Source organism: Thunnus thynnus, chromosome 4 (assembly GCF_963924715.1).
Source record: "Thunnus thynnus chromosome 4, fThuThy2.1, whole genome shotgun sequence".
Lineage (NCBI taxonomy): Eukaryota > Metazoa > Chordata > Actinopteri > Scombriformes > Scombridae > Thunnus > Thunnus thynnus.
Window position 1 is genome coordinate 2302265 of NC_089520.1, and position 19473 is coordinate 2321737.

Here is a 19473-nt window from a genome sequence, read left to right on the forward strand (position 1 = left end):
AAGTCATGTCACAGACAGACTTGTTTTTGTTCTATTGTTTTCTGCTCTGTTGTGTTCTGTTGTCATTTAGATTCTGTATTCGTTCTTCACATTGAATCTTTTTTTTTTTGACATCTTGACATATTTGTTATTTGTTCCTGTTTGTTTGAAGGTGATATGTTCCTCTAAAGCCTTTACATTTTCTGTTTCACCTGCACAGACAAATAAATTATTCTTTTCTTGTGCTGTCTTTGTTTTTTCTTTTTATATTTTAATGCTGACTTTTGTGACTTTGCCTGTTGTAAATTTATGCTGCTTTGTTTGGTTTTTGTTTAGAGAACAAAGTGAAAGTTTTTTTTTGTGGCACAAGCAGCTAAATAAAAGAGATTTGGATCTTCACGAGACTCCATAAGTCCAGGAATTAATGTAGAAACTTTTTTTTGGAAGTTTCAGAATCAGAAATTTCACGGCACAGAAAAATATATTTACAATACATAAGACCTGCTGACTCAAGACAAAAAAAAAATCACTCCACTTCCTCTAATATTTTTCACAGAGCATCACAGGTTTGGGAGGTTTATGTACAAGCACAGGTGGCAAACAATGCAATGAATCTACTGATGTTGGCAGTCCAAGTGAATAAAACACAGAGTCCCTGAGGTGAAAAACATAACATGACAGATAAATTAACAGAAACAGAAAACACATGACAGAACAGAAAACATAAAACAGAAAGTAATATCAAAAAAACAAGATCCTTCAAAACACAGCAGTCTATAAAATGAGACAGTTTTATGCAGCTTTCAAGTTCTGAGTCTTATCCTGGTTTTGATTCTTGTTTACTTGGAACACACAGAAACCAGCTGGTTATTCCCATCCCTGTATACTGGTTTGTAATGTTTTCAGGTTTCTGTCGTTGCAGATGTGTGTGTGTGTGACTTTTTCAAGCTATATTTCTGTACCTTACAGAAGTCATGTGAAGGTGATTTTTTCAAGAAACACTGACATATCATCAGCTTTTAAGTTGATATGTTGAACTTGTTAGCAAATAGTTGCTTATTTCCACATCCAGCAGTTACGGAGCAACATTATCATTCATCTGGAGTCGTGTTTCTGTCCACCTGGTGAATGTAAGTCCAATGCTGTGTCTCAAATCGCTTCACTTCTGTCCTTACACTTAACATTTTTAGTGCATAAGTGCGTTCACACTGAGAAGTATGGAAAATGTGGAACTATGGACACTTCTCGCCCTCAATGGTCTCCATCTTGGCTACATAGCGGTAGGGGGGGGGGGACCACTTTTCAAACTGGAAATGGCGGCCGGGTACGTTGTAACTACGGTGAACATCACCACATTACACAAATGTAAGTTATACATGTGTTTTTAGCACTAAGCACCACTAAACTGTTGTCAGATATAAGCCAACAGTATGTTTTTTGGGTTAATTTAGCAGTCTGTAATGATTTGAGAGCGCGAATGCTAACGCTAGCTAATGCTAATTTGCGATCGTCATTTCTGGTAAGTGCACAACGGCTGTGTTTGATTTGAGACGACACGACACTGTCAAAATTTGCGCACTACGCCAGTAATATATAGTGTACACAGTGTACTACATGAAAGTGTACTAACAGAAGTACGTGATTTGAGACACAGCTCAATATTCACTCTCTTTTAGCTCTGTTTTTGGTCTCCACCAACTCCTGAGGGAAATATCTGGCTCTTTAGCTGCTAAATGCTCCACTATGTTCACCAGCTAGTCTACAGCTAACTGTGTCTGTTTGCTGTTTGGTGCCAAAACGACGCTATGAGAGACGCTGAGAGTGAACCAGAACAGTAAAGTTGCAGCTGGACAGATAAACAATGAGCTGAAACTCACTATAAAGCTCCGTAAAGCCGAGAGGAGCTGCAGAGTCACTGATGATTCTCTGTAGGTTCATCACTACGAGACAAACATGTTACACACTGACATTTATGCGTTATTATATAAAACATACATTATAGCTGTTTTAACCAAGACTATGATCTTTCTCTAACTTTAAACAAGTGCTGTTAACACCTAAATACAACCATAAAAAGTTAATAATGCTGTAGCTGCTGTAGTGGAAGTTGCAGACATTGTAGAACGACAAATAAAATACGCTGTTAGAGAACATTTTACATTCAGCACCGAAATATTGTGCCAGAATTAACGTCTCCTCATAATGTTGATGAAGATTTTATTGTATGTTAGATTTCTTCCAAAACATATTTGCTGCTCTGACGTCATGTGACATCCTAAAGTGTTGGCACTTTATTAAAATGGCCAAACCAGACAGTAAAATGAGAAATAAAAACAGAAAAGATAGGAAAAACCTCCACCCGGCTGGTATGTCTCCACCTGACCAGCAGTCTCTAAACAAGCGCACCCACAGTGATGTGTTGATATTTCTCCTGCTGACTCCCTCACAATCACACTGAGGCAGATATTTCCTCTTTTTTTTCTTCTCTACCTGTAAATAAACGTGGATTAAACATTTTCTCTCTCTCTCTCTCCTCACTTTTGTGTTGTATCTTTCAGGTTGGGTCAAAGCAGCAGCGATGCTCACGCACCACACACTGTCAGCATCTTGATTAAGATCTGTGAGTAGATTACCTCTATTTTCAGTCCTGACTGGAGGGTGCATATCATTTACCCTTCACCTCACCTCAGCTTCCTCTGCCTCTTCCACGCCCCGAGGAAAACAAGAAAGATGCTTCATTCGGAGACGTTTTGTGGTCAGAGATCGCACTCTGCTGGCCACCCGGGGAACTCACAACCTTTTTTTATTTATTACTGATCCCTGCATCTCAGGATTCATGAATATAACGATGTATCTCACATTAAAAGGATTCAAAGGATCTTGGAGCTACTGAGAGACAGACAGTGACATGAGGTGATGTCATCAGGATATAAACATTTATTCATTTATACCTGTTGTTATATTATACAGGTGTACAGTCTCCCATCAGCTGTCACAGATTATGTCTTATGTTTTTCTCTCAGACATCAGTTGTTCATGTAACTGCAATATACACTGTTGAAAAACCCTTAGTGACTTCTGGTTAATATTAAAAAAAAAAAAAAATCAACTAAAAAAATTAAAAAATCAACAACAACAACAACAAAAATCAACTAAAAAAATAAATAAAACACAACTTAAAAAATCAACTAAAAAATGTACAAAATTTTTTTGTTTTGATTTTTTAAAAAATCAACTAAACAATTTTAAAAAATCAACAAAAAAATTTAAAAAATCAACAAAAAAATAAAAAAATCAACAAAAAAATCAACTAAAATGTTTTTTTGACATTGTGGGTGTATGTGATGTGCTGTTGTGTGTAGCTTTGTATTTTGTATGTTGTGTTCTTTGTGTGTTTTTTGTTTGTTTTTTTGTTTTGTTTGTACTGTTTGTTGTTGTGCTGTTGTATGTTTTGATCATAACAGACTACAGATGCAAATTAGCTTCAAGCTAACTCTGGTGCAGTGCATCATTTATGCTTAATACTGCACACTGTCCTGTTCAATAAATCAAATCAATTAATTTCTAATACTTGAAACATAATATGATTGAAAACGCTTGATAGCAGATAATATAATTACCCAAAAGGCTGTAGATTCATTACATTAGTTGTTTATATTCACATAAGGATTTCTACTGAAATGTAATAGAAATAAAGTTAATCTGTTGTTTACAAATAAGAAAAACACAAGCAAATAAATGACATAATTAAAATATATCTGCAAAAGGATGTTTTTATTTTCATGCAGCTCTTCAACTATCATTCAAAGCTTATTTAAACCAAACTTGTCAGCTTATTTCTCTCTTTCTTCTTCCTGGTTGAAAACGTCACAATCTATGAATAAAAAAGAATTTCTAACTTCAACAGCTGAACTGCTGGACACAAGATGTCACATCACAGTCATTTACGTCTTATATTAGTTTAACAGTTTAACAGTTTCCTGCTTATTCGAATAAAGAAGAATCATCATGTTTCATGTGTTTTTATTTTTTCTTAGTTAAGAAATCACCACATGGACTCAATGAAGACCTGGACTTGAGACTGAGTTTAACTGTTATTATTTAGCTTTGATACAATTTGTCGGAAATTATATTTGAATGAATCGTCCTCTTGGTTGGATTGATCTGTTTTGATGGAGCTGCAATGTGTAAAGCAAACACAGGTAACAATAGGTCACACACATGATGGCTTTATTACTGAATAATGTAATTATCCTGTTGGACGCCTTGTGTGATGTTTGAATGTGTATATAAAGGGATCACTGATGAAGGTCTGTGTGCCGTCTTCCTCCTTCAAGCTGTTTCTAACCAGCAGTTACAGAGTCATGCTTGTACATGCTGATGTTAAACTCAGATTTAAGTTGAGCTCAGAGAAACTTTCCTCCGTCAGCAGATGGACGTGAAAACAAACTCTGCACTTACATCGTTCTGCACAAAGAAAACAACTGAAGGAACAAGAAGAGAAAACACATTTATATGAATAAAGTTTCATTTGGATGCACAGCATGGACATGTTTTCATGTTGTTATGTCTTCACTGCACAGTAGAGGGCAGTCTGTCCCAGGAAATCACTTCTCTGTCTCTATGTACTGTATCTATCAACATCAAAGGCATGTACACACACACACACACACACACACATTTCACCTCTGTATCTCCTTGCACCTACTATCAACATAGCTATATTAGGAACATTCCACTTTGTGTGTGTGTGTGTGTGTGTGTGTGTGTATGTGTGTGTGTGTGTGTGGGTGATTGTGAAGAGGACCAGTGACATGTTGAAGAGGCCCTAAAGAGGCAGGAAAGAAATGGCTAAACAGGTGTATGACACACACACACACACACTCCTGCTCCAAATATAACTATGTTAACAATAGCTGGACACAAACAAACATACTCACATACCAACCCCATTATGTTGATGGGGACATAGCAGAGATGGCTACAGACTGTTCTCTCTTCACACCATGATGGTTAAACATTGAAGCACGGGGACATTTACCTCCAGGCACGTGCACACACACCACAAAGCGAGTTTGAGCACCCGCCCGTTTGGCCTCCGAGATAGAAAGTGCCAGTAACTAATCTCAGAGAATTTATATCAGTGTATGTTAGTGTTAAAAGTTAACCACAAGGTAAAATGACAGAAGTCAGTAGCCTGGAACTAATGTTCATGGGGACTGTTATTGCCATCGCACATCCCATGCAAAGCAGTTATGGATACAGTTACGTAACACATTTCTCCAAGTTGTTTAAGTTATAAAGTTGTGAAAAAGGTTTGCATCTTTATCCCCAACAAGCTACAAGATAACGACGATATGATACCGATGCGGAAGTGCCTTAAAGCTGCATTCTCTCTAACGGCCAGCAGGGGGCGACTCTGCTGATGACAAAAAGAAGTCTGATTGTATAGAAGTCTTTGAGAAAATGACCCGACTGCTCACTTGATTTATTACCTCAGTAAACTGTTTCCTAATGAGTTTATGGTCTCAATCGCTAGTTTCAAGTCTTCTTCAATACAGCATGAAGTTCATTTTGTAAATTTAAGTTTGATGATAAAGCAGCGTATGCTTCAGGGCATGGCTACGTTGTGAATGACAAGTCGCTACCACAGCAACAGCGTCGATTAGGTAATGTCCAGCGTGACCCCAGATTCAGAGTGTAGGTGTAGCCGTCGCTATTTCATTGAGTTTTCAGTTCATGAGAGTTAATTGTAACATTTTGGTCGCCTAAAATGTCTTGTTCAGCGTCTGGTTGTACTAAAAGACCCTCTGATGAGTTGGCTGTTCAGTTTTTTCGTTGAGTACATTTTGTTTGAATGGTTTTACGTTAGCGAAAATTAGCATTAGCATTATCACAGCATAGACTGCAAATGCACTGCGCTAACCAAGCTAGCAGCTAGTGTTAGGCTCAGCCCTCTCAGGCCCTCTCGTCCAAATATGGTCACTTCTGGCTCCAAAAATCAAAGATGGCGATGGTCAAAATGCCAAACTTGAGGCTTCAAAAGCATAAGTCCATGTTCAAAACGCAAATCCACAAATCAGTGGGTGGCGTCACAGTGGCTACGTCTATCGCTGCATCTGAAATCACACACTATGCGCTACACACTCAATATGTTTACTATCGTTCAACATACTGTTGTGTGAATAAGCAGTAGTATGTGTCTTTATAGGTGCACTGAGCTGTAATTATCACGTCACTTCCTGAGAGCCTCCTTGCCAGTTGGAGACGCATAACCATGGTAACCCATGCCGACCATAAAGTCTGAACTAATTTAAAAAATATATTATACCTCGCAAAATGAAACCTTACTTGAATTTAAGCGTTACTAACATTATGCCAGAGCTGCCTTGGTTGCTGTCCGCCATTGCCTGTTACGTTATTGTTGTCGTCGTCACTACTGCATTGCATTGTGGGATATTTATGCCAGCGTAGTGTCCGGTGCTTGCATACAGTAATATTTCCCTGGAAATAGCATGCAATTCACGCACAGTTTGTTTCATACTATGGTTTTGGATATACTAAAATATCTGACATTCTGTTTGTGAGGTGTGTTCAATGTCAGCTCAGTTAATCTGAGTTTCCAGCGTCGAATTGATCTGCATTAACTATGGTCAGCAGTGATGTTGTCATTGTGTTTGTGTTATTAAAATACTGCCTAATGTAATATTATATGTACAGTAAACATACATATTTCCTTTCTTCGTATTTTCTGTGTTATGTTTGCTCAACAGGTGAATATGTGTATGTGTATAAGGACAGTAAATGCAGCTACATTTACATGAATGTTGAATGTTTTCCAAAGCTTATATGTCTTAGAATTGTGGCTTAAATGCATGATGTCTTTCAAGCCTCAGTATTATAATACATGTGAATTATATATTAAACCAATTTGTTGGAACAGAGTAACAGTATCTCAGACACACAATATCAGCATCTCCTTATTGCCTGTTATTACTGAAGCAGTTCTGCCTTCTATGGAGAGGTTGGTAAGAGAGACGAGTACGGAGGCGAGAGAGACGGCCGTGCAGCCAGAGGAAGAGCATCTCTGTCAGTCAGAGAGCTGCAGTAGGTAAGAGTTGGGCTGGTTAACATGTGAGGACGATTTACTGAAAGACACTTTGCATGTATCATTAATTAACTGTCATGTAGCAGCGTTTGAACCAACCTCAGTCATGGGTTTGTTTAAAATACATGCTTTTTAATATCCCTTTAACAGTGTTGCAAAAGTGGTCATTCCAGATATATTTGTATTTAATTATTTGCAAAAATTGCCTGAATTCGGGCCCCCGCCCCTCTAATATCATCTGTTGGTCCACTTCCATTAATAAAAACGTGTCTCTGTCTAAGCCTTATGAATATACTGTCATCCTGTCTGCTGTTTTGTTTCTAAGAGTCAGAAACACGGAGGACGTGAGCAGAAAACAGAAGATGTTTGTGATATGTTGCTTTGACAGAGTTATTAATCTTAAATACATCAAAGAAGTGGATCCAGTCGGTCATTAAAGTTGCATTTTAATCAGCAAACTGTGTTTCTGCTTGATAAACAGCTCACACATCTGTAAAAAAAAAAAAAAAAATCAAACACCTTGGCAGTTGAAAACTTGAGTAAGTTTGATGATTCATTTCACTTTAATGGTCACGTCAGAGTCAAGAGATTTTGTTCTCAGTACAGCATAGAAAGCACAACATATGACATAACATATTACACAATAACTAACAGTCACAGCATCTCTAGACAAGCGAGAGCCGCATGCAGCACGGTGCAAGATGCAGAAATGGTTGTTTTGGTGGATAGAGAGCTGTAGTGCCTCCCAGAGGACGGCGGTTGAAACAGATAATGAGCACGGTGGGATGGGTCAGATATACTTTTATAGCAAATGAAGTTGTCAGCACTGGCGAATAAGTACTTTTAATAACGCACAGTAGAAGGAAACCAACGTGTTTCAGCCCGACACATAAGAATAACATCAGAAATAAGGATGAGAGGTCTCCTGTAGCCAGACGCTTTAATTCTGCTGGATGTGGAGTTTGTAGGTTCAGTTCAGGGCTGTTGAGGCTGTTGAGGGGAGAAAATAATATGATGATATGATAATTTCAGCCACTAGGGGTCTCTCAATCAAAACAATAACAAAAGACAAACATACACGCAGATTAAAATCGTTAAAAATACTAATTAAAGCTGTTTCACCTAAAAAAATCAATATTTCTCTGACGATGTTCGGCGACCATCGGACTTCCTGGAGGGGCTGTTAGCCGAGCTGCTGCTAACGTTTGCCCAGTTTATTTCTCTGATAACTTAAGATCCAGACGTCCAATGACTAAAATCCTTCTTCCGGCTAAAAGATATATTTAAAAACCACCTAAATTTATCATGAAAATGTGGCTTAAAACTGAATAAAAGTCCATTTATAACAGTTTGTGTGGAACAACCACAACGCCGATGTATTATCTTGTATGTGTGTAAGTTACTCTTTGGTAGACGCCATTGTAGCGGACAAACACAGCGCCGCCGTATGCATCTTGTGCGTGTTTACTCTTTGGTAGAGGAGGTATGACGCCATCGACAGGCGACCAAATGAAACGGTCCGTTACTTTGATTAAATTACAGATTTCTCTGAGTTTGAACACTGTTGGAAACATTTGGGATAATGTAAGTACACAACTCAACAACATATATAACATAGGTCTAGTTGTTTTTAGACATTTTAATGTGGAATAATTACATATTATAGCTTTAAAATGATGAATTGTTTTTGTCTTGTTTTTTATAAATACTGATGGGTATTATTGGTGCGTATGTATTTGTATTTTCTATATGGAGGTTCATGCGTTTTCTTATTGTTAGTGTGTAAATCAACTGGTCACTTATCTGGTTGTTGCAGTAACAGAATGTGATATATTTCTTACTATGGCTTCATTTTTCTCACTACTATATTTGTCTTTTGATGTTGTTTTGATGATTTGCATCAGCTGGTTATTATTCAGCGGCGGGTCCCCGGCTGCTGTTTAATAAGGGTCACACCCACATATGTGTCAGAAACGCGGAGGAAAGCCTCGGGCTGAAACACGTCTGTTTCCTCCTGCTGCTGCTGTGCATTATTAAAAGTGTCACATACTTATTTGCGAGCGCTGATGACTTAATTTGCTGTTTTTATACCTTTTGGGTCGACACCCTTTATATTCTGAATACTTCTGAGTTGAGCACACCGGCTCTCTTGTTTGATTAGATACACTTTTACCTGCATGATCGAAGCAGTTGATTGGAGACTGGACGATTCATGTTTGAGGATTCTGTGTTTCACTTTTTAATTTCTTGAGTCGTCTGTGGAAGAACAACAGTTGAACAGTTGTGAGCAGCTTGATTGATTTCAACTTTCTGTGTATAATAACTGATGTTTAGAAGTAAAAGGCTTTAATGATTGCATGTTCAGTCTGGTGTCCTTATAAATTACAATATATAGAAAACATTGAGCTACTAAACTAATTCCAGGTGTAACAGAGATGTCATATAAGAAGAGGTTAAATTACAATTACCAACTGTAGTAAACAGGAGACATAAGCTTGTTTACAGAATATATGATGTCACAGCTGAAATTATTCCCACTGAAGTGTTAAAACTTGGACTGAACATCCAGAGGATGTATTGTTGGCTCCTTCAGTTAACTCTTTTAAAAATAGATTAGATAAATTCTGCTCAACAAAGGATATTTTATATAATTATAAAGCTGATTTGTGATTATTTGTGTAATTGTTATTCTAAACAAGCATATTGTGATATTGTTTTGTTGTGTGGTGTTAAAGATTTATATCCTGCAGCAGAAAAATGTCAATATGTTTCAATAAAATGATTGTAACAGGTTTTACAAACTTAAATAATTTAGTTTTGTAGATTGATTCATGTGTAAACTGATTAAACTGAATTTTAAACCAAATATTTGGATGAATTTGAGGTCACGACTCTCGATTAATTTCCAGAACGATCAACAATCCGGCTGCTGGGCGATCTGTTGGGTTACAGGTCAGAGATGTGGGCCGGCGGTCTGATTTCCAACATGGCTGCTGTCAAGAGATGGTTAAGCAATAAGTCAGCGTGATGCGGTGGCTGGATGAGATCGGCTGTTGTGAAGGAAGAACGGCGGAATATTTTCTCACTGTTTCACCTCAGAAGGGAGAGCTCAGCGGGCGGCCACGTATGATTGGCTGCTGACGGTTGCAAAGCACGTCTCAGTCAGGTTTTCTATCAAAGCATCCTTGATGTTAATAACAAGCTCGCGCTGCACCTGCTCCCTGCTCTCTCTCCTCTTCTCTGAGAGCATCAGCTGAATGACAAACGCTGTCAGAGAAGGCGAGAGAGGAGAGAGAGGAGAGAGAGAGAGGAAAGGTGGAGGGAGTCACTGCCAGATGTTGAAGCTGTTGAACATCATACTGTTTAAATCGTGTTGTAACTGGAGCCTCTTTGATGATAAGTGTTGTGTTTAAGAGTCAGTCGAGCGAGACGCAAACTAGATGTTCTTTATCTGAAGAGCTTCTGCTGATGTAGGAGACAATTTCTATCTTCACAATGCAGACAGATGTTCAGGGATTGATTGTTCTTGTGTCTCTCAGCCGCAGCTCATGCAGGAAAACTGTATTTTTCTTGTGTTTCCTTCCTTTGATAGTTGGACTTTATTGTGAAGGTGTTATTGTTTGTATTGTTTATTGTTTGTTTGCATTATTTGACTAAGTAGGGTGGTGGACCTCTGACCTCCTCCAGGTGCTCTTCTGAGACATGATTCGTTAAAGCTGTGAAAGATTTATTTACATGAAAACTTTATATTAAAAACTTAACTTCCTTATTGGCGTTTGAATTAAATTAAACTCTCTATTTTCTTTTATATTAGAGGTTTTAATTGAGTTTTTCTTTTCTTCAATCAGTGCCAAGTCAAGTTGATTTTAAGTTTCACAATTTAGTTTCATAATAAAGGTTTTTTTCAAGACTAAAATTGTAATTATTTGCATATTTTTAACTTTAAGAAGTTACAGGGAGACTTAAAGTGTTTCCATTAACAGCTGTTTGTGTATACAATCCATTTATGATTCATTCAAGATGAAGCAAAATAAATTGATTTATGAATTATTTTTTGTAATCTAACCTTCCTGAGACTCACTGAGGTTTTATATTCACAACCTCAATTTACCCGACAGCTCATAAACAACTCAGATACGATACGATCCAGCTCTGACACGGTCGGAAACGGTGTTTGAGTAAACAAGTCTTCATCATCAGGATGAGACTGGAATCTGATGTATGTAAGTGAGTGAGTTTTAAGAACAGAACGGAAGCTGTATCACATGTACAAAATATTATCAGTGCTCCTAAATACTTGTGTTGACAGATAACAGTGGTACCTGTTCAGAATAACTATAATACCAGGACCAGTGCGTGTTAATGTAAAATGCCAGAAGACAAACAAAAGGGACTTAATAGAGGTCAGATTATGATTTATATATGGACCAGGGTCACAGATTTGTAATGAATTTTTCAATCACATTTTAACTTTTGCCATCAATTTGTTCTTGTTGTTCTTGGGTGTTTTGATGTGACTATTACTATTTTTTATTTAGTTTGTTGTGATTTTATTATAGGGAGAGATTTTATGTTTTGTCTTTCAAAGTCTTGGGACTAGAGCTGCAACGATTAGTCGATTAATCGATCTACTCTCTGAAGAAAATCTCGTAATGAGTGGATGCGTAACTCAGCGCTTTATTTCTGACATTTCACCAGCTGTAATCACCAGCTATGATGTCAGTGCGATCATGCTGAGACGTCAACAATGCCGGCGTTGGGAAAATCCAACTTCCCTACAAAATGCATCCGAGCAGACAGTAACGGAGCGTATCACGATGTTTAGAACAATGGTCAAGCGTACTTTGTACCTCAACGTAAAGAACATTGAAACAACGGATACTACGCATTTCGGGAACTGCTCAGCTACCTGTTGACAAAAACTCTCTTTCAAAAACTCTCCTACTTTCTGGGCAACCCAGTCGCCAGAAGAAAACATCGGCGTTGAACGTTTCTGCAAACCACAGAAACGTTGAATATCTACGTTTCAACACGTGAATTACGTATCATATCAACATTTCTACAAACGTAGCATATTAACATTTCTACCTGTTGAATAATGATGTTTTATGGTGTGACAACACTGTGGTTAAGGTCTGTTTAGGTTTAGGCACAAAGAACACTTGGTTAGGGTTAGGGAAAGATCATGGTTTGGGTTAGAATAAAAATAAAACATAAAATAAAAATGGCCAATGTCTCACTAAAAAAAAGACGGCTTTCTCGCCAGAAAAACGGCTGCAAACGTCCTGACGTCTCACTAAAAACACCCGCTTTTGTCGGTTGAAACAGGAAGTGGACATTGGTTTCGGTTTCGAGGTGGTCTCGAACCGTGTTCTCTGCTGATTTCCAACTTGCTGCCAAGAAACTTACTAACCATCCACCTGCCCCTCCTCTTCCTACATAGGAAAGATCAACTCATATAGATCACATGTAAACTACGTCACTTTAGAAATGTCGAGATGATACGTATTGTTGAAATGTTAATATGTACTTCACGTATTTCATGTGTTGGAACGTAGATATTCAACGTTTCTGTGGTTTGCAGAAACGTACAATGCCAACATTTTATTCTGGCGACCAGGCTGTTCTGGGATGTCCAGCTCAATCCTGGGCTTAATAAACAAACGGCAATTTGGGTGAACGCCAGGGCCCGATGTCTGCATCTTCCTGTTCTTGTCAGGAAATTAACATGAACCACACAAAAGTATCCTCTTTGATTTCAGTGTCTTCCGATATTGAACCGGATTCTGTAAATAGCGTTACTAGGCAACTACCGGCAGCAGTCAATCAAAAATAACGCGACGACACATCAGCTTATCAAAAGGAAGTATAAACTCTTAAATCCTGCAGTCATTAAGCACAAGAGGTTGAACTTCTTCCAAACTGTCAGTCAGGCATGAATGCTGCAGGATCTGCCAAGCAGACCCCAAGGGATTACTTGGAGGGCACATAAACATTTGCAGTGTCACAGGGAAAAGTGAAGAAATTCAACATCTTATTGCAGACTCGAATTCAGATTAGCTGTGTCAATCAGAGACCTGGCTACAAAAAAAACTCTCCTACAGGCTACAGTATTTACAGGAGGGACAGACCTGAAGGAAAAGGAAGGGAGATGATGTTTAATGTCAGATACAAATGCAGTGGTGATGTGATAATAGACTTGAATGTATTGGCCTTAATATTACATTATCTCCACAAATGTCTTTCACCCTTGTCGGTTTGTATAAACCCCCCCTTCAGCAAAGAACAACAAAAAAAGACTGATAGACTTTATATTCAGTTATAAACCAGATAGAAGTACCAAAACATTCAATATGATCACTGGCTTTCTGATCATAACTTAAACCTTGTAGTTAGAAAAGTGTCCTTAGTCCTTCTGATGTAAGGAAGCCGAGTCAAACAACAAAAAAAATTGAAAATGCAATTAAAGAGATTAAATAGAATAATATTCTGTCTTATTCTGATGTTGACTGCCAGGTCTTTTTGTCCACAATCCAATGTATAATGAATAATTTTAAGGAAAACTAAAACTGACTGCAGACAAAAAAAACCCCAACTCTTCCATGGTTAAGTGGTTACAGACATAAATTGATGAGAGAATGTGATGCGGCACTGAAAGCAAAACTAGTTACTGATAGATTAAAGTTTGTGGGACTATGAAATAAGGTAACATGAGATATTAGGAAAGCAAAAGCTAATTTTTTGATTAATGTCATTGACCAAGCAAAGGGAGATGCCAAATTGATTTGGGTGAACTTAAAGAGGTTGAAAGGGAAACATCATACTGGAAATAAAAAGCACCTTGAAATATTACATAGATATTACACAGGATGAAGCTCAAATAGCAACAACTTTTAATTCATATTTTGTGGATTCAGTATAGTAGCCCTTCACCAATCCACCAATTATAATGCCTGTAAATTACAGTCAGCCTGTGTTTGAGATTGGGGAAATTTCTGAAACAAAAGCAAGACTGATTATAAACTCCCTGAAGAACTCAGACGCCAAAGATGGACTGGACACAATGTTCCTGAAAATGTTTAATGAGTGTTTGTCTGGTCTAATAATAAATGCCATCAATATATCAATAATGAAGGAGTCTTTCCAAGAGCCTGGAAGACAGCTATAATAACACCTATTAACTAAACGGGTCCCCTCTGGTCCTTCAGAGGTATGCAATTACAGACCGATTAGCAGAGTACCTGTCATGTTAAAATTAATTGAAAGATCTGTAGCAGAACAACTTACTAACCACCTTAATAAAAGCCCTTTCTGATTGCATCCCGTGCAGTTTGGTTTGAGATTTAACCATTCGACAGAAACTGCTAACTGCTCTCTCCTGGAGAATATGAACTCTAAAATAGATAAGAGGGTAGTTGTTGGGGCCATATTCTTATATCTAAAGAAGCCTTTGGTGCTGTGGATCATGGTGTTCTACTTGCAAAGCTCTCAGTGTTCGACTTGTCCCCTAATGTTATTAAATGGATGCAATCCTATCTGAAAGGCAGAGCACAGAGGGTCAAGATAAATTGTGATCTGTCCTCAGCCCTTAGTTGTGATATCGGAGTACCTCAGGGATCAATTCTAGGGCCTCTGTTGTTTAGCCTTTACATAAATGATCTTCCTGCTGTATACAATGAGTCTATAAGATTCAAATATACGCAGATGATACTGTCATTTATGTACATGTGATGACCAAACAGCAAGCTGCATGTAAGCTCAGAGCAGTGATGGCCGACGTCACACGGTGGCTTAATAACTCCTGTCTTCACTTAAACATAAAGAAAACAGTTTGTATGTTCTTCAGTAAGAGGTCAACAGATAATCTCACACCTAATGTTTATGTTGCAGGAGAAAAGCTGACAGTGGCATCTGATTTCAAATATTTTGGTGTAACAATTGATTCTAACCTTTACATTTAAAAACAAATTAAGATGGTAACAAATGTAGTAAAGCTCAAAAGCAGCAACACTGTATTTCAACGCCATGATCGTGTCATATTTGTCATACTGTTCGACTAGCTGGGCACAACCTTTCCGTACAACACTCAAACCTGTACAGTCAGAATACCACCAGCCTCTTAAGGTGCTTAACAGGAAGCCAAACACCCGTCACCATTGTTACCGTCTAAGAAATCATAATTTACTGAGCTGGGACAATCTTATCAAATTTACAGATGTTTGTCTTCTCTATAAGATTCTGCAGGGAATAATCTGCCAACATGTATCAGAGACTGTGACACTTAATGAATTTAAAATTATGGTTGAAAGACAATCAAGTTGTGACGATACTCTGTGACTCATTCAAATAACCTGTGTGTGCTTTGATGTATTGTTTTATATATTGTTGTCCTTGTTTAAAGCATTTTATGTGTTGTTATGAAGTGTGCTCTGCTATATGTACCATACTCCTGTTTTAATATATTTTATAGTCTTTTGCAGCCGTCGTTACACCTGCTCAGGGACTGCAGTTGAAAATTAGCAAAGATGGCTAAACTGGCACATTTACAGAAATGTCTATTTATATGCACTGTTCCTGTAACTTTAAACTGTATAAAATGAAATAAAAATATGTTGATAATTAATTGTTTTGATTCATTTTTTAAGAAAAATGTTAAAATTATCTGATTCCAGCTTCTTAAATGTGAATATTTTCTGGTTTCTTTAGTCCTTTATGATAATAAACTGAATATCTTTGGGTTGTTGACTGTTGGTTTGGACAAAATCAAACATTTTAGGTTTCATCTCGGGCTTTTCTGATATTTTAAAGACCAATTAACTAATCAATTAATCGATTAGTCGAATGGAAATGATTGCAGCTTCACGCCATGTTGGAAATAAGTGTTTCCACTTTAACATGTTATCCTTTTTTTATGTCTGTAAACCATAAATAAATAATATTATCATATCATTTAACCCTGTCTTGGTTCAGAGCCACGTTCAGTAAAGTAGCTCCATCTTTAATTACCTCTTGCCCACTCTAGATGGCAGCAAGTGGAGAGAGAGAGAGAGAGGAGGTGAAAACTGGCAGCTTCAGCTTTGAATATGGAAATAGGCTCCACTAATCTCAGCTCTGCATATAACACGGCGGACTTGGCAATAGTAAGAGAAAATCTGCACAGCATGCTGCATATGTGGTTATCTTAAATAAGAAGAACCGCCACTATCACTTCACAAGCTTTAATCACCGGGAACACACATGCATGTGCAGGTTTTTATTTATTACTCGATCATTCCTGACATTTAAAATCATCTTCTTCCTGAGAAAAAAAAATACAAAAAAACATTTTCACATCCTGACAGTCTGTAGCTGCTTTCAACACTAACTGCCTTATTTCCTGTAACAATCAATCCCACTGTTTCTAATTGGATGGGGTAGCACCCCCCCCCCTCCCTCCTCTCCTCTCCGGTTTATTGTCACTGACAGTCGGATTATTCCCTCACAGCAGCAGCCTGCTCCCTCTCATCCTCCTGCTCTCCGTCCGACAATGCGGGCACCAACTAAGGATTTATAATTTTTCTTTATTCACTCTCCGTCGTTGATTCTTCGTCTTCACGGTAAGAGAATCTCTTCCTCTCGATCCAATATCGCTTCTGATCGTTTTATATTTTGTAAAGAAACATCTGCACGGCTGAAAACCATGTGCACGTCAAATAATAATAATAATAATAAAGCGCAGGAGTTGTACGGAGAGAATAGACTTTGTGTTGTAAAGTGTGTTATTATAGGAGCTGTTGTGTTAATGTCAGTGTGGTTAAGCGGTGCCACTGAGTTTAACTTCCAGAGAACTGCAGCTGTATGCGGGCGTCTGGTTTTAATATGTGTTTATTACATGCTGGTTTTTTTACTGATCATAATGAGCTATTTTAATGTAATTAAATACTCCCAAGACGAGATGTGTGCGGTGCAGAGTGATGATTAACGTTGAGTCCTGCGGTTTAAAACGATGTGGCAGCGCTGTGTGTGTGTGTGTGTGTGTGTGTGTGTGTGTGTGTGTGTCAGTCAGACCTGGGGGGAGCTGTGTGCTCTTATAGCGCACCGCGGGAGTGCACGTTTCCCCTTCAGACGTTTAAACCTTCAATTTTGTCCCAGGGACCCCCCGTATTTACTCGAGTCAGTGCTGAAATTGTGCGCTCTGCATGGCTGGAAGAGAGACGGAAATGAAACATCTGAAGGAAAACAGTCATCCTTTTAACACGAGCTACACTCTGAGATATTTATATCATTTATGATTATGATAGAAAATTGAATTATACTTCTCTCTCGCTGGTGACTGGAACTCCTCCTGAGGAGGGACCTCTGGACTTTACTTTGATAAGCAGTCCTCTTAATAGAAGACACACCATTAACCCCCCCCCAGTCCACAAGTCCCCTCCACCTCCTCCACCTCCCAAAATTTGGGTGGCATATGGCTTCTTCTTTCCCAAAGGCTCACAGATGTTCAGTCCTTACATCAGCAGCCTAGTTTGGAGACACTCAAACTACCAACTGTGTGTGTGTGTGTGTGTGTGTGTGTGTGTGTGTGTGTGTGTGTATGGGGGGGGGGGTGTTAGTGTTTTTATAGGAGACTGTAGCTCAGTAATTGGTAAGGTCTGATCTCCTCGTGTTCTCACTGGAGGGGCTATAATACTCAGCTGAAGGTAATCCTATGCAAAAAAAAGAAAAAAGGGGGGCAGAGTAATCCTGTGATATATTTTAGTGGGATACTATGCAAATTTCTGTCCCCACAGGAGGTAGCACCGGAGCAGGAATCAACCTTTTCTACTCGTGAGCCTTGAAATATATAAAGCAAAGTCTTCTTCTCCTTATCTCAGGCTGCATGTTCATGAGTTACGAGCAGTTTGAGCAAAGAGTGACGGAGCCTTTTTAGACTATACAGAGAAAACTATACAATATTAAACAATATGGGATTGAAGAAAAATCTGACAAATAAACATCTTTGTGTTTGTTAGACAAAAGTCTCTATACTTCAGGGATAGTATGACATGAGATATGACCTTCTAATATAATAACTATGAAACACATCCTATCACAGATACGTATCTCTTCAATAGGGGTATTAGTGAGTAATTATAAGGTAATTATACCAACAGCAAGAACTATGTGACTGATACTGTAAAATGATTGTACACTCAGAAGTTTTATAATTTACACAGCATTAACAGCTTGTTCTTTAATGTCAACAACAGTCCCTTTGTTTGTCTTACAAAAGGTTTACATTGAAACTCTTCACACGCAGTTTTACAGTCTGATATGACAGCGGTGCAGTGACCTTGTAGTTACAGCGGTGCCTTGAGATTTACAGAGTATGAGCCCAGTTTCCGGGTGGGGACATCCATCTTTTACAGTAGCTGCATTATCCTCACTGGATTAGTCAAGGATGTCAAGTGATGCTCTAGCAATCTACTGTACTTCATTGTGGTATCAGGCCTTCACAGATGCCCCAGAAACAGCTCAGGAAGTTGTCAGATCAGCTCTTGTTGCTCAGCGGCGCTGCTGGACGGCAGCATATAGGGTACAAGGGGGGCGCCGGATTCATTTTAGAGCTGCGGGGGGTCAAAAAGAGTGTGTGTGTGTGTGTGTAGTGGTAGATCAAGTATGCTCTCAGTATGCTTTTGCGCAGTAATTATAACTTGCTTTTACCACAGGGTGGCGATATAATTCCAAACACAAAGCAGCTAACTGGTGCTTGTGGGATTCGAGAACAGCGAGCAGGCAATAGGAATGTTAACGTTGTCTTTGTGTTGTAAGCAGCCAAGCCCCAAATCCATATTTAACACAAAATCAGAAAAAAAACACATTACTTCATTTCTGCTTCACCTTTGCAAATTATCAACATGCAATGCTGTTGTGAAAATGTCTTTCATAGACTGCAATAGCATCAATAAAGTTTGGGAGCATCTCGCCTTTTCTCATCGTGTGTTGCCTGTGGAATTATTTTACCGTATGTCTTAGAGCAGACGCGAATGACTGAAACATCTTTTTACCGTAAGTGTTGTAATATAGGGGCATTTGCAGAGATACACAGCTTTAAAAGAATGTGGGAGGAGGGTAAAGCGGGAGCCCGATGGCCCGTTAGATGCCCGACTTCTCTTCATACCCTCGACAGAAAAATATTTGCTCAGTTTCTTGTTATAACCAGAAAATTTTCTTGCTTTAACAAGATCCTTTTCACGTTATAACAAGACAGTTAAATGTTGATGACACACATTTCCTGTTATTACCAGATCCAGACTAATAACATCACATCACTTTATCTTGTTATTTCACAAAATTAATGTATCTCATATAAACCAACTTTTCTCATTATAATAGCTTAGTAAGTTGTTATAAAACCATATAAACCA

General features: G+C 38.3%; 1 protein-coding gene and 1 long non-coding RNA gene across 5 annotated transcripts in view; one reads left to right on the forward strand and one right to left on the reverse strand.

The window, feature by feature from the left end:
* Positions 1 to 7337: 7337 nt before the first annotated feature.
* LOC137180873 (uncharacterized) lies at positions 7338 to 18743 on the reverse strand. 2 transcript variants are annotated; one of them, XR_010928075.1, is made up of 3 exons: positions 17383 to 18743; positions 17135 to 17269; positions 7338 to 8077 (listed from the first exon to the last, which is right to left on the reverse strand). It is a non-coding gene; the product is annotated as an uncharacterized lncRNA (long non-coding RNA). The 2 variants fall into 2 exon arrangements; XR_010928074.1 differs by lacking the exon at positions 7338 to 8077 and adding an exon at positions 8486 to 9343.
* The window catches only part of LOC137180871 (poly(rC)-binding protein 4-like), a 182207-nt gene continuing 178949 nt past the window's right edge, over positions 16216 to 19473 (forward strand). For 2 of the 3 annotated variants that reach the window (XR_010928071.1, XM_067586143.1), the window contains exon 1: positions 16219 to 16683. The gene's annotated coding sequence lies outside the window, so the exon portion shown is untranslated. Of the gene's footprint in view, positions 16684 to 19473 lie in introns of all 3 variants that reach the window. The other variant, XM_067586144.1, reaches the window with a different exon arrangement.